This window comes from Macaca fascicularis, chromosome 6, assembly GCF_037993035.2.
Source record: "Macaca fascicularis isolate 582-1 chromosome 6, T2T-MFA8v1.1".
Lineage (NCBI taxonomy): Eukaryota > Metazoa > Chordata > Mammalia > Primates > Cercopithecidae > Macaca > Macaca fascicularis.
In genome coordinates, this window is record NC_088380.1 from 80,714,148 (window position 1) to 80,731,008 (window position 16,861).

Genomic DNA, 16,861 nt, shown 5'->3' on the forward strand with positions numbered 1-16,861 from the left:
GAAAAAAATTATGAAAAAATAGTGTTTATTTTAACATGTAATGGGTTTATTGTCATTTTTAGCTGAAATAGATGTTTTCAAAAGTTCTCCATTTTAGTGTCTAATATGGAAAATATCAGTAGATAAAATCATTGGCAGCAGGATGCAGTAGCTCACACTGTAATACCAACACTTTGGGAGGCCAAGCCAGGCGGATAACAAGGCCAGGAGTTCCAGACCAGCCTGGGCCACAAGGGTAAACCCCATCTCTACTAAAAATAAAAAAATTAGCCAGGTGTGGTGGTGCACATCTGTAATCCCAGCTACTCTGGAGGCTGAGGCACTAGAATCACTTGAGCCTGGGAGGCAGGGGTTACAGTGAGTCAAGATCGCATCACTGCACTCCAGCCTGGATGACAGAGCAGAGCAAGACTCTGTCTCAGAAAAAGAGAAAAAAATCAGTGATGTGCTGCTAAACAGGATCAAACAAAAAGAAAATAAAGCCTGATCTGGCAAACTAGCATTTGCCAATTTTCATGGTGTGAATACTCCCTTCTTTTCCAGTTTCAAGCTCCCAACAGTTTAACAGTTGGCTTGACAAATTTCCTGAATATTGAATTCTTATGAGCAGGTACAAGTTGACTCCAGCACACCGATGGATGCAACTGACATAAACAAAGGCTCTTTGCTGGTCCTCAGTAATTTTAAGTATATTAAGGTGTTTGAAAAGAAGTTTATCCAAGATTTCCCAACTTTATTGACTTGAAGAAAACAGAGAAACTGGTAATGATTATAAAAGCATAAAAGCAAATGGGTAGAGTTGGCTTACAGCTGCAGGTACCACTCTGGGTTTCTGGCTGTTTCAGAGCTGAGGGGTTCCAAGTCTTGGAGCTAGAAACTGATTCAATGGCCGGGCTCAGTGGCTCACACCTATTATCCTGGCACTTTGGGAGGCTAAGGCAGACGAATGGCTTGAGCCCAAGAGTTCAAGACCAGCCTAGGCAATATGGCAAAATCCCATCTCTACAAAAAAAAAACAAAAATTAGCCGGGCGTGATGGCTCATACCTGTAGTTCCAACTACTTGGGAGGCTGAGGTGGGAGGATGGCTTCAGCCTGGGAGGCAGAGGTTGCAGTGAGCCAAGATGGTGCCACTACACACTTCAGCCTGGGTGACAGAGTGAGAACCTGTCTCAAAAAGAAAAGAAAAGATACTGATTCAAGTCATCGGGTGTGGTGTGGTCCACAGATCAGGAAGCTCTGTGTGAGGTCTGAATATCAGCCAGCTGCTGCGTAAAGGAGAGAGGTGCTTGCTGAGCAAAGTTTCAGACCAGAAGACCAAGAGACAATTCAAAACAGCAGCAGATTCTACCCACAGTGGCATTCCTGTAAAGTGAAACTCAAGCTCCAAGTTTGTTGTCATGGGGACCGTTGATTGCATGCTAGTCTTACGGAAACACACGGAAGACCAGAGGTCAAATTCAGTAGCATCTCAGAATTCAGATAACACAGCATGTATGGTTTCAACCCAGCAGGCTATGTGTTTATCACTTCAGGAAATGACTCATAAGCAGTAAGGAGATGAGCTTTGAAAGCTGCATCTGGCCGGGGCATGGTGGCTCACCCCTGTAATCCCAGCACTTTAGGAGGCCGAGGCGGGTGGATCACCTGAGGTCGGGAGTTTGAGACCAGCCTGGCCAACATGGTGAAACCCTGTCTCTACTAAAAATACAAAAATTAGCCAGGCATGGTGACACACGCCTGTAATCCCAGCTACTTGGGAGGCTGAGGCAGGATAATTGCTTGAACCCAGGAGGCAGAGGTTGCAGTGAGCCGAGATTGTGCCATTGTACTCCAGCCTGGATGACAAGAGCAAAACTCCATCTCAAAAAAAGAAAGAAAGAAAGAAATCTGCATCTATAGTAGCTTGCATGGTGGCAGGGCCAGTCTGGCTGTTTTGCCTATCTTAATGACTATATCATCAGGTCATTTTGGTGTGCTGCTGTGTGACCCATCCAGGAAAGTGAAAACACCACGAAGGGTGGGCTTTCCAATACTGAGATGCATTCGTGAGCAAAACCATAATCATTTGATATCTATTTTTGTTGTTTTGTTTCCAATCCTGAGATATCTAGTTGCTCTTGAAACTGGCTGACACAATATTAAAAAAAAAAAAAAAAAAAAAAAAAAAAAAAGACAAATAATATATTCCCATCCTCCAGGAGCTAACTGGCTTTTGGATTTAATCCTAATACTTAATGGTTAGTTAGGAAGCAAAAAATCTGAAGACCTCAGATGTAGAATTTTATCAGCTCTGCCTTATAACAAGTTTCACAAACTAAATCAGTTGGCCAGGTGCAGTGGCTCACATCTGTAATCTTAGCTCTTTGGGAAGCCGAGGTGGGCGGATCACCCGAAGTCAGCAGTTCGAAACCAGCCTGGCCAACATGGTGAAACCCTGTCTCTGCTAAAAATACAAACAGTTGGACATGGTGGCACGTGCCTGTAATCCCAGCTACCCGGGCGGTTGACGCAAGAGGATCGCTGGAACCTGGGAGGCGGACGCTGCAGTGAGCTGAGACAGAATGAGACTGTCTCAGACAAAAAAAAAAAAAAGAAAAGAAAGAAAAGAAACTAAATCAGTTCTCAACTCTGGCTGCACATAGAATCACTGGAGAGCTTCTAAACAATTCCAGTGCCAATCTCTGGGGGCGGGGCCTGGACATTGATATTGTTTTCAAGCTCCTCAGAAGATTCTAATGTGTAAACCAGGGTTGATACTAAGAAAAGAAAAAAATCGAGCCGGGCGCGGTGGCTCAAGCCTGTAATCCCAGCACTTTGGGAGGCCGAGACGGGCGGATCACGAGGTCAGGAGATCGAGACCATCCTGGCTAACACGGTGAAACCCCGTCTCTACTAAAAAATACAAAAACTAGCCGGGCGAGGTGGCGGGCGCCTGTACTCCCAGCTACTCGGGAGGCTGAGGCAGGAGAATGGCGTAAACCCGGGAGGCGGAGCTTGCAGTGAGCTGAGATCTGGCCACTGCACTCCAGCCTGGGCGGCAGAGCGAGACTCCGTCTCAAAAAAAAAAAAAGAAAAAAAAAAGAAAAAAAAAAATCCCTCAGCAGTCTGAGCTACATGAGGTGTGCAAAATTATCAGGCCCAGAGAGACGGGAGTAAGGGACTTCAGTCGCATACCCTTCCCCCACCCACCACCCCCCATGCCTGTGGGCAATTATTTAAAGTCATTTTGTTCCTGGTGGTGTGGCAGCTCGTGCCTGTCATCCCAACACTTTGGGAGGCCAAGGCAGGAGGATCACTTGAGGTCAGGAGTTTGAGACCAGCCTGGTCAACGTGGTGAAACCCCAACACTCCTAAAAATACAAAAATTAGCCAGGCATGGCAGCATGCTCATGTAATCCCAATTCGGGAGGCTGAGGCAGGAGAATTGTTTGAACCCAGGAGGTGGAGGTTGCAGTGAGTCAAGGTGGTGCCACTCCAGCCTGGTCAACGGAGAGAAACTCCATCTCAAAAAAAAAAAAAGGCATTTTGTTCCTGACTAGTTGCCTTCCCTGTTATCTTCATGTTCCTGGAATCTGTGATACAAAGAACAACGCGTAGCCAATCAACAGCTTATGTTATTTTAATGTAAATTTTGATAAACAACTTAGGAACGTCTCTTTTCCTTTATAAACATTCACATGCAACTGCTGCTAATCAGTTTGTATATTCAGGACAACTTGAATATACACTTGAATATACACTCAGTTGCAATCCTCAAGCTTGGCCCAAATAAACTCTCTACTTACATTAATTTTGACTCAGCTTCTTCCTTTTAGATCAACAATACCACTGTTTTTGAAAAGTGCTTCTTAGCTTATATACTGCTGGTGGGAATGTGAATTATTAGTTAAGTCATTGTGGAAAGCAGTGTGGCGATTTCTCAAATAATTTAAAACAGAATTATCATTCAATCCAGCAATCCCATTATTGGGTATATACCCAAAGGAATAGAAATCATTCTACCATAAAGACATATGCACGCAGGTGTTCATTGCAGCACTATTCACAATAGCAAAGACATGGAATCAACCTAAATGCGCACCAATGGTAGACTGGATAAAGAAAATGTGGTACATATACACCATGGAATACGATGCAGCCATAAAAAAGAACAAGATCATGTTATTTGCAGCAACATTGATAGAGCTGGAGGCCATTATCCTAAGCAAACTAACACAGAAACAGAAAACCAAATACCACATGTTCTCATTTATAAGTGAAAGCTAAACATTGAGTACACATGGACACAGGAGGGGAACAACAGATACCAGGGCCTACTTGAGGATGAAGGATGAGGAGAGGATTGAAAACCACCTATCGAGTACTATGCTTATCACCAGGGTGATGAAATAATCTGTACAACAAACCCCCAAGACACACAATTTACTTACATAATAAACCTGCACATGTACCCCTGAACCTAAAGTAAAAGTGTTTTTTGTTTGTTTGTTTGTTTGTTTGTTTGTTTTGAGATACAGTCTTGCTCCATCGCCAGGCTGGAGTGCAGTGTCACAATCTCGGCTCACTACACCCTCTGCCTCCCGGGTTCAAGGGATTCTCCTGCCTCAGCCTCCCGAGTAGCTGGGATTACAGGTGTGCGCCACCACGCCCGGTTATATTTTTAGTAGAGACAAGGTTTCACCATGTTGGCCAGGATGGTCTCAATCTCTTGACCTTATGATCTGCCCACCTCGGCCTCCCAAAGTGCTGAGATTACAGGTGTGAGCCACCACGCCCGGCAAAAGTTTTTTTAAAAAAGAAAAGCTTCTTGGCCAGGTGCAGTGGCTCACATCTGTAATCCCAGCACTTTGGGAAGTGAAGGCAGGAGGATCGCTTGATGCCAGGAGTTTGAGACCAGCCTGGGCAACATAGCAAGACTCTGTCTCTAAAACAAATTTAAAAATTAACTGGTTGTGGAGGCACATGCCTATAGTCCCAGCTACTCAGGAGGCTGAGACAGGAGGATCCTTTGAGCCTAGGAGCTCAAAGTTACAGTGAGCTGTGATCTGTCTGCTTCTCAAATTTAACATGCATACCAATTACCAGAGTCTGCTGCAATTGGTCTGAGGCTGGGTCTGCCTGTGTAACAACTTACCAGGTAAAGTTGAAGTTGCTCCTTTTGGACTATACTTTGAATAGCAGAGCCCTCAGAGACAGCCCTGAGGCAAAATTTGGCTGGGTTTCAGGTCCAAGGATCCAGAAAATCAATTCTCATATCCTTAAAATCATTTTCTGAGACCATTTTTTTTTATTCTGAGAAAATTGGGGCAATGTTTAATGTAGTGGCAGCACAGGTTCTTAATCAAAATTTGTTGTAGGTGAGATCTATCTTGCTGTATGCTTCCTCTCCTCTTTCTCCCTTCTTTGGTTCCTTTCTAGGGAAAAAGATAGCTTAAATGGCTCTAATCTCATACATAAAACCGTTTCATAAGACACTGGGGGTTTAAAGTGGCAACTCCCATTTTTTAAAGATAGTGCCCGGCAGATAGCGGCAGCGCCTGGTTACCAGAAAGCAGCTGTGGATATTTCTCCTGTCTCTAGGTCTGGCTGAAAAACGGTGACCTCAGGGAAACACTAGGGTGTTTTAGCATTCAGGAGCTTCAATCTAGATGGAGCTGGAATGAGAAACTTTGCAAACCCAAAGGCAAATGAGTCAGCCCAGGGATCATCATCAGAGGATCCATGACTCCACTGTGCCTAGGGAAAACCAAAGATTTTGTTAATCAACTCTGGGAACACATTTACAGCACATTCAGTAAACCTGGAGTAAATTCGTCATTATAGAAGCCATCTCACAAGTTGTTAAAAAAAAACTGCTAAATGATGAAAGAAAAACTATAATTTGTTAGCCAACATGGAAAAAAATATTGCATCTCAGCGATAATCAAATAACTGCAGTTTAAAACAAGATAACACCAGCTCCTGTCCAACTAACAATGATCTTTTTCTATGATGGCTAAAACGGCTCCCTAATAAGTATTATAGAAGGAATGAAGGAAATGAGGAAAATAATACAAATACCAGAAAGGGTAAGATAACATCGGTGGACATGCTTTAGGAAAGCAATTTGACAAAATGTCATCATCCTTAAATGTTCATAACCTTTGACCCAGTTGTATGACTTCTGGGAATCTATCAAGAAATAATTATAAATAACATCAAAAAAAGTAATAGGCTTCTAGTTGTTAATAGCAGCCTCATTTGCATATTAGCAGAAGATGAAACTCCTCTAGATGTGTAATTTTAAAGGACTTCTCCAGAGACTATTATACCCTTTAACAATGAGATGTTTTAAGTGTATGTAACGGCATAGAGCAGTGCTTATAACGTTAATTTTTTTAAAAAAAATAAAATGCAGTGATATACATGCAGAATGAAACCAACAAGATGGGGAAAAATAGATCTAAGTCAAGGTAAAGGCTAATGAGAAATATACCAAGATGTTTAAACTTGCGTTTTGGCAATTGAGGCATTTTTTTTTCCTTTAAAGTATTTTCTACTTCTCTCTCCTGAGTATGTACTGCCTCCCTAGCAAAAAAGCAACCCACATTAAAACAAAAGTCAAATAATTCGAAAAAACAAATGATCTTTCTGACCATCTTCTAGCCAAAATTAGTATTTTGTGCCTTAATATATTATTCGAGCAGGAAATAAAGGTTTTAGGAAATCATATGATTCTACATATATTTGACATCTTCAAGATTCTCCCAGAATATCTTGTGGAACTCTGAAATTCTCAAAAACATAAAAATATCTTTAGCCATGGCCAGGCGCAGTATCTCACACCTGTAATCCCAGCTACTTAGGAGGCTGAGGCATGAGAATGGCTTGAACCCTGGAGGTGGAGGTTGCAGTGAGCCCAGCCTGGGCAACAGAGTAAGACTCTGTCTCAAAAAAAAAAAAAAAAAAAAAGTCATTAGCTATACTCTGAGGCCAGAAATGTTTCTATTTGTCCCCAACAGCTACCAGAACATTCAGTTCTGCATTCTGTCAACATAACCAGAGCACAACTGTTTACTCTGATAGTCTTCATACTTATGCCAAAAGGGCCATTCATTTGTTTTCTTCTGGAATTCATATTTCCTCATCAGGCAGCAAATATTATTTTTGCAAAACAAAACAAAAACTTTGACTGATTTTATTGCATAGTTATGTTAGTCCTCTTATTCTTGAAATTAATGAATGTGTGTAACCCACATTCTATTATTCAGTATTTTTAAAATTTGATTATCCCATAAGCTCTTTTTAAAACATACTGGAGCTTTATTTCTTTAATTTCTGCATTCTTTGACCCATGTTGTTGGATCTTTAATTTCACTTATTCATTTTCTTACAATTATTAAATGGTCTCCTACATGGTGAAACTGAAGCTGGTACCCATAGGCTTGTTGCTTCTGTATGCTGAAGGCAGCTTCAGTAGTTGATTGAACCACCCAGCAGTGACTACATTCAGTGCTTCTGGAAATGAAGTCCACAAAAGTCTTCTGAACTGCTTGTTATAATGCAGATTTTTGGTCTCCATCCCAGACCTACAACCAGAATGTTTGGGATAGGACCTGGATCATCTGCATTTTTAACAAGAGCTGGGGGTGATTCTCATACCCACCAAACTTTGAGAACCATAGATCTAGTTTTTAGACGAAATTTCTAACCTAGTATATTCTGTGGTCAGCAAGTGGAAAACCACAGTTTATTTGTTAAAATGCTAAAGTTTTTCAGAGTTGACCTGTATACTATCATGTCTCTCAGTAAAGTTATTGGAATACTAGTATTCTTTAGCTATAACCCCCTAGGTATTGACCCTAAATATCTGAAAATATCCACTGAAAAATTTAGCCTCACAAACAATTGTCTCTATCATTTCCTCTGCCTTGTCCCTCCTCTCCTCTAGAAATACAAGTCAATGCTCTGTATTCATGTAGGATTTTTATTGCTTTTTTAAAATAGGTAACACTCATGTGGTTCAAATTTCAAAAGAAAAAAAGGATATAGAGTGAAAATCACCCTTTCCATTTCTGTCATCTCCTGGAAGGCAACCACAGTTAACAGCTTCTTGAATATGGTGTTGAATCTAAACAACAATGTGGAAACTCATTATTACTTTTGGCAGGAAAGCTAAAAGAGAGTATACAATAAGCTTTTTTTTTTTTTTTTTTTTTTTTTTTTTTTTTTTTTTTTGAGATGCAGTCTTGCTCTGTTGCCCAGGCTATAGTGCAGCAGCACAATTTGGCTCACTAAAAGCTCCGCCTCCCGGGTTCATGCGTCTCCTGCCTCAGCCTCCCGAGTAGCTGGGACTACAGGCAGGGGCCACTATGCCTGTATAATTTTTGTATTTTTAATAGAGACAGAGTTTCACCATATTGGCCAGGCTGGTCTTGAACTCCTGACCCACACCTCCACCTCCCAAAGTGCTGGGATTATAGGCATGGGCCACCACACCTACAATAAGCCATTTTATTTTTTAAAGGTATCTTTGAGTTTTAAAAACGCCTTTTGATGTAAAGATCTCAGTCAGATATTTGCTGCATAACAAACTACACAAAACCCCAGAGGCATGTAACAACAAGCATTTATTGCTAATGTTCTGGGATAGCCAGCCAGGTAGTCCTGCTGATGTGTCTGGGGATCTATTGGCTGATTTAGGAAGGCCTGGACTGGGATGACTGGGGTGACTTACTGGGTTCCATATGTCTCTCATCTTCAAGTATGCTAATCCTGGCGCATTCCCATGGCAGTGGCCGAGGTGTTAGAGATAAGAGAAAGCATGCTGGACATCGGGAAGTGTAGGATTGGAATTGGCATGTTCTCACCACAGTCACGGTCTACTGACTAAAGTAAGACACAGTCCATCCCAGTTTTAAGGCGATGGAAAAATAGACATTGCCACTTTAGTGAAAGGAGTTTCAATGTCACATGCAAGGCCATGGCTATAGGGAGTGATGAAGAATGAGGCTATCACCAAAATCTACTGTACATAATGACTGAAAATGCATTACAATAACAATACTTGGCTTAGTGTTCAAGTATTGTGCTTTTATAAAACTGTCCATGTTTTCTGAAGATTTTTCAGTTGTATATGAATATATAATTTTGGGAAGGGTGAGGGAGGGGGATGGAGTCTCACTCTGTTGCCCAGGCTGGAGTGCGGTGGCACGATCTCGGCTCACTGCAACCTCTGCCTTCTGGGTTCAAGTGATTCTTGTGCCTTAGTCTCCCAAGTAGCTGGGACTGCAGGCTTCCGCCACCCTGCTCAGCTAATTTTTATATTTTTAGTAGAGATGAGGTTTCGCTGTGTTGGCCAGGCTGGTCTCGAACTCCTGATCTCAAGCGATCCGCCCACCTTGGCCTCCCAAAGTGCTGGGATTACAGACATGAGCCACTGCACCCAGTCACTGACGTATATATTTCTAAGGTCCACAGAAGAATTGTGAAAACATCTCAAAGACCTGGGACCTACACCCAGTCACTCAGCACATACCTTTCCACTGTCATATGTGAAATGAGAAAAACAGGTGGGGTATGGTGACTCACATCTATAATTACAGCACTTTGGAAGGCTGAGTCCAGAGGATTGCTTGAGCTCAGGAGTTTGAGGCCAGCCTGGGCAACACAGTGAAACCTTGTCTCTACTTTTATGTAAAATAAAAGTTAAAAAAAAAAAAAGAAAAGTGGATAATGACTCTGGGAGAATATTTGAGGAAACATGAAATAGAATGTTTCAAGTTGTACGAAAGAAAAGTGCCATTTTAATAGAAAATTTTACCTCCTCCAGCAGGGGTGCCGATCTACTAACAAGCCACTTTCAGAAAAACTGTGATCAAGTACAGTTTTCATTCTCCTATGTCAACATGTTTTTTGGGGATTATTTTTAGTATTCTATACTGATTTAAATATTTGCCTTTTAAAATCAGAATAGTCATACTTACAAAGTGACCCTTATGAAAGGTTTATGAAACAAATGTCAGGGTGATTCTGGTTTCTGCTTTCCATTGAACCTAATTTCAATTGCTGTGTGCTTATTTTAAGAAATAAACTTTGTTTCTTAAGATAACGCTGACTCTGATGCTATCAGTAGCCTCATCCTGATCTTTAAAAAGTAACCTTTTAAGTAGAATTTTCACATACTTCAATATGCATGTGGAATTACTTAGTTAACATTTCTTGACCCACTCACATTTAGTCCTATTGGTTGGTAGGCACTGGAAAATGCAGCATTTCTGTCTGGTAGAAAGTGAGAAGTAAGACTTGGCCACACTCAGTGATCAGGCATAGTTCAATGAGTCTTTGCAGGCAGTTAGGTTGGAATCTGTGTTAGAGGTTTGAATGCAGACGGGCGTATCCTAGCTGACATGGTTTGAGTTTGTCCCCATCAAAACGTGATCCCTAATGTGGCCATGTTGAGAGGTGCGTGTATTGGGAGCTGTGTGGGTTATGGGGGTGTATCCCTCGGGGATGACTTGGTGCCATTCTCCCGGTAGTGAGTTCTTGCTCTCCAGAGCGTAATTTGTGTAAGCTTTTTTCTTCCATCATTAAAAAGCCACGACGCTGGCCGGGCGCGGTGGCTCACGCCTGTAATCCCAGCACTTTGGGAGGCCAAGGCGGGAGAATCACATGAGATCAGGAGTTTGAGACCAGGCTGGTCAACATGGCGAAACCCCCTCTCTACTAAAAATACAAAAAACAAAAAGCAAACATTAACCGGGAATGTGGTGCGCACCTTTAATCCCAGCTACTCGGAAGGCTGAGGCGGGGGAATCCATCGAACCCGGGAAGCAGAGATTGTAGTGAGCCAAGATCGTGCCAGTGCACTCCAGCCTGGGTGACAGACCAAGACTCCGTCTCAATAATAATAATAATAATTTTAAAAAGAAAGCCACGATGCCCTCGGTTTTTACCCTCTTCTCATGTGTCTGCTTCCCCTTTGACATTCTCCACCACGTTATGACAGCACAGAAGCCTCGGCCAGAAGCGGAACGGTGTCAGTACTACGCTTCTTGAACTTCCCAGCAGGCAGAACCGTGAGCTAAACAAACGTTTTCTTTATAAATTACGCAGTCTCAGGTATTCTGTTATAGTGACACAAACTATAGACTAAGACACTAGCCTCAATGAAGCAGGTATTGCCTTTGTAAATTGCCACCCACTGACATCAGCACTCTCCGTAGTCTGAGATGTAGAAAAGTATTGTACAGCATTATCTGTGCAACGTAACCCTGTAGAAATTCACCTCCTCGCCGGGCGCGGTGGCTCAAGCCTGTAATGCCAGCACTTTGGGAGGCCGAGACGGGCGGATCACGAGTTCAGGAGATCGAGACCATCCTGGCTAACACCGTGAAACCCCGTCTCTACTAAAATACAAAAAAAATTAGCCGGGCGAGGTGGCGGGCGCCTGTACTCCCAGCTACTCGGGAGGCTGAGGCAGGAGAATGGCGTGAACCCGGGAGGCGGAGCTTGCAGTGAGCTGAGATCCGGCCACTGCACTCCAGCCTGGGCGACAGAGCCAGACTCCGTCTCAAAAAAAAAAAAAGAAAGAAAGAAATTCACCTCCTCCCCTTTGCCCTTTTTCTTTATGTTTGTCACTGATACCCACAGGTATAGTTCATAGGAACTGGTGGCCCTCTGAGCTCAGCCAGAAGTGATAGAGATTTTCAAATGGAAGGCTACCCTGACATGGATGTGAAGCAACTGGAAGTCTTTTTTTCTTTACTTTTTTTTTTTTTTTTTTTTTTTGAGACAGAGTCTCGCTGTGTCGCCCAGGCTGGAGTACAGCAGCGTGATTTTGGCTCACTGCAACCTCCACTTCCTGGGTTCAAGCAATTCTCCTGCTTCAGCCTCTCAAGTAGCTGGGTAACAGGTGCGGGCCACCACGCCTGGCTAATTTTTGTATTTTCAGTAGAGACGGGACTTCATCATGTTGGCCAGGCTGGTCTTGAACTCCTGACTTCAAGTGATCTGCCTGCCTCAGCCTCCCAAAGTGCTGGGATTATAGGCATGGACCACTGTACCCAGCCAAAATGTTATATATTTTTATTGTGATGGTAGTTACATAGACATATATACATTTTTCAAAATTCTTTGAATTTAAAATGGGTGCAGTTTTTCATACATAAATTTTACCCCAATAAAAATGGAAGTTTTTAACAAAAAAGACTCAACATCACCAATCATTAGGGAATTGCAAATCAAAATCATAGTGAGATATCACTTCACACCTATTATGATAACTATTATTAAAAAACAACTACAATAAAAACACATGTTGACAAGGATGTGGACAAATTAGAACCTTTGCACTTTTCTGGTGGGCATGGAAAACAGCACAGCCACTATAGGAAACAATATGACAGTTCCTCAAAAAATTAAATGTAGAATCACTGTATGATCCAGCAGTTCCTAAGTATATACTCAAAATAATTGAAAGCAGAAACTTAAACAGATATTTGTATATCCACATTCATAAGAGCATTATTCACAATAGCCAAAGGGTGGAAACACCCCAAATGTCTAACAGTGAGTGAATGGATAAACTAAATGTGGTATACGCACACAGTGAAACATAATTTGGCCACAAAAAAGAGTACAATTTTGAGACCTGCTACAACATGGATGAACCTTGAATATGTATGCTAAGTGAAGTAAGCCAGACACAAAAGAATAAATATTGCAAGTTTCACTCATATGAAATACCCAGAGTATCAAATGTATAGAGACAAAAAATAGAAGGGGCTGGGGGAGGCGAGAAGGGGTAGTTATTGTTTAATGGGTATGGAGTTTTAGTTGAGAAAGATGAAAAAGTTCTGGAGATGGATGTTGGAAATGATTATACAACCCTGTGAATGTTCTTATTGCCCATGACTTTACCTTTAAAATGTTAAAATTTGTTTTGTCTATTTACCATGACAGAAAGAGAGAGAGAAAGGTAGAAAAAGAAAGAGAAAAAAGAAGGAAAGAAAGGAAGGAAGAAAAGAAAGATGGAGGGAAGAAAGGAAGGAAGGAATCCCCTAATCAATTGTGCTTGTCTGGGGGCAGGGCTAGACAAATGGACAGATGACTTTCAGACTCCACTGCCCCTGCCCAAGACCCCACTCTGACTTACTATGTCAATCAACAAACGTCTTGTTTTGGGAAATGGAAACAATTTATTCTGCCAAACACATGGGACATGGGAGAGGCTTAATGAAAAGGCATCTGGATGAGGAGCTGGATCTGCAGATAGATCAGTGGAGAAAAGCACAGCACATGCAAAGTTTCCAAGGTGGGGCCATGTTTGGGTAACTTCAGCAGCTGGCTGTTGCAGGAACAAAGTACCCGTGGCAAGCTAGGTCAGGAGGTACAGCTGGAAATTTAGGATAGGGCCAGACAGAGAGATCTTGAGGGCCACACTTAAATTTGTTTGGATTTTATCTCATGGGTAGCAGTAAACCTTTCAACAACGTCAAGGCGGTTATTGACTTGTGATGTGAGTTTTAGAAAGATGGCAGAGGAGGGATGGGCTGGAGATGGCCAACCAGGAGGCAGAGTCCAGGAGAGGGTGAGCTGTAGGAGGTCCCTACCATTCTACAGACGCCCCAAGCAAATCTGACTTGTAGTTCTTGGTTTATCCCAGTCAACCACAGGTCCTCTCAAACATCTTACACTCATATTTCTTTTTGAGAAACATTAAAATCTCACACCGTTGTTACACCTCATACATTTCAAAGTAAATTACTTTTGATTTAAAACAAAGCAATTTTTAATGTTTTTTCCAACTACACTAGTTAGTTGGAAAATGCAGTATTTTTCATCTATACCATTCTTTTCTGCTCCCTCATTCTAATTCCTACTCAACTGGGAATCATTGTTCTACAGCAAATCTAAGAAGAAGTGTTATGCATAAGTTCACCCTGGGCTATGAGGTTTACTTTAAACAAGTCTGATTTCATTAGCGCTTCCTTGGGCTCTCAGAGATGCTGCAGGCCCTTACAAGCCCCATGCTAGGAATGACTTCCCTTCACTTCATTCTGGATGTAGGAGTTACCCGCATGAGCAGCATCGCTGCCCAGCTGAGTTCAATCCACTTTAAAGGTTGCCTTTGTCCCCATGTCATTGTTTCCCTGGTGTGCCAGGCCAAAAGGGTCACCTGCAGTGTGCGTGAAGCACAGAGGTGCCCAGACCTCTCTCTGGAGATGCTGATTCAGGAGTCCGCAGCTGGCATCTGGAATCTCTATGTTGAGCAAGTGCTCCACGTGGTTCTTGTGACCTGACAAGTTTGGAAAACATCATGAAGACTCTGCCTGCTCTGCTGGCAGCTGCCGCTGGCACCCTGAGAAGAGTCAAGGGTTCGCGACCCAGCAGATGCCCGAGCCTCTTTCAGGGATGAAACCTTCTTTCCGGATACCTCTTTCAGGATGCCTGTGGAGTCTGTTCCTGTGACTTTCCAGAAGTCCACAGTCAAACCACATGGCTTTACAATTGGCTCTTGTGATTTGCTAAAATGTGTCTTCATCACGTAGGTGTGTCCTTTCCACTTTGCCTTTAACCTAGTCAGCCTCTCATTATTTGGCCCTCTTTGGTCCCCTTAAATATCTCTGCAGTGACTACAGGTGGTGGGTGCCCTGCCTGGGCCTCAGGCAAGAAGGCAGATGCACTTGAGTATAAGGAATCCCTTTGAGCACATCAGAAGTGAGACCCTGTGCTTATCCCAAAGTTACTTCTTCAAACAATGCGTGCTCACCCAAGTTTCAAGGAAGAGGCAAAAATGGCTTATGAGAAGGCCAGTCATGCCATGCCTATAATCCCAGCACTTTGAAAGGCTGAGGCAGGCGGATCACATGAGGCCAGGAGTTCGAGATCAGTCTGGCCAATATGGCAAAAATCCATCTCTACTAAAAAAACAAAAAATTAGTCTGTTATGGTGGTGCACGCTTGTAGTCCCAGCAACTCAGGAGGCTGAGGCAGGAGGATTGCTTGAGCCTGGGAGGTAGAAGTTGCAGTGAGCCAAGATCAAACTGCACTCCAGCCTGGGCGACAAAGTGAGACCCTGTCTCAGGAAAAAAAAAAAAAAAAAAAAAGGCTTCTAAGAAGGAAGATAAACCTTGTGTTTCCAGAATGCTTATAGGACATTTGCAGGCTGTGTAGGCATCCTTTTTCTTCTTGGCCACAATACGTGCAAGCCCAATTATCCACTGCTTTCTAGCTCCCAGCAGACTCGAGTTAGTTGTTGAGAAGGAGCCATGCTGCTGGAGGCAGAGGCACTACCCGCACCCACATATAAAAGAGAGAGAGACAGAAGAACATTGAAAAGCAGAGACGAGCACTCAGAAATGTACAAGAAAATACAAATACATTGATAAAGTAGAATGAGGTTGAAAAGTAGATCCATTGTCATGAGAGTGTACTTTGTGATAAAGAAGGCATTCCATATTAATTGTGAAAGGATACAAATAAATAGCATTGGCCGGGTGGGGTGGCTCACTCAAGTAATCTCAGCCCTTTGGGAAGCCCAGTCGGGTAGATCACTTGAGCTCAGGAGTTCGAGACCAGCCTGGCCATCATGGTGAAACCCCGTCTCTACTAAAAATACAAAAAAAATTAGCTGGGCGTGGTGGCAGGAGCCTGTAATCCCAGTTACTCGGGAGGCTGAGGCAGGAGAACTGCTTGAACCCAGGAGGCAGAAGTTGCAGTGAGCCAAGATTGTGCCACTGCACTCAAACCTGGGTAACAAAAGCAAAACTCTGTCTCAATCAATCAAACAATCAATAAACGCAAGCATTAAAGAATTGGCTATGCATTTTGGGAGGAGAAAAAAATTAGATCCTTACTTTATGCTGCCACATAAATTCCAGGTTAATTAAAAGAGGAAAACATGAAAAACAAGACTCCAGACAAATTAAAAGAAAACATAAGCGAATGTGGTTTTAACTTTGGGATAGCATAGACTTCCTTAAGCAAAGAAGCCATAAAATGGATAAATTTCACTAAAAAAGCTTTCAAAACATCCAGCTGGCAAAAAAGAACCATAAACAACTTTAAAAACACAAACTATACAGCAGAAGAAACTATTTCCGGCATATATAACAGACAAAATATTAACAGCCGTAATAACAGCCGTAATAACGTATAGTGCCTGTAAATAGTAAGAAAGACCAAACCTAATAATATGGAAAAGAAATACTTTTAAAAGATCAGGTATGAACAGGAACTTCACAGAAGAAATACACATTACTAATAATCATATGAAAATATGTTCAATCTCAAGAGCTAAAATAAGTTCTTTCTTACCCTGATTGGCAAAAATAAAAGATTTATAACATCCAATATGGGTGAAGATATGGAGAAATGGAAGCTGTCATTCTCAGTTGAAGAGAATAAATGGATATAGCCCTTTCAGAAAGAAATTTTATTCTGTCAAAAATTTTGACTTGCATTCTCTACAACCCACCAATTCTGCTTTCAACATTTATTTCAGAAAAACATCCAGAAAAAAATAAGGAAATAAGTAGCAAAACAATTTCAAAGAAAGTTTAAATTGTTCTCAATTCCAGGGAATATACAGAGAAACATCTTCATATGCACAAAATGGCAAGAGTGCAAAATATTTCCTTGAGCAATGTCTGCACTAGGAAAAAACTGGAAGCCTCAATGTCAATCAATAAATTATAGTACATCTATAAGATGAGAATGAAAAAGAATAAGACAATTCTTATTGCATATAGAGTGCATATAGAGTGCATATCTATCTATGCATATAGAATGCATATAGAGTTTACATTGGGGTGATGAAAATGTTTTTGGTATAGACAGTGGTTTAACATAGATATATACATATATCTATATACAAA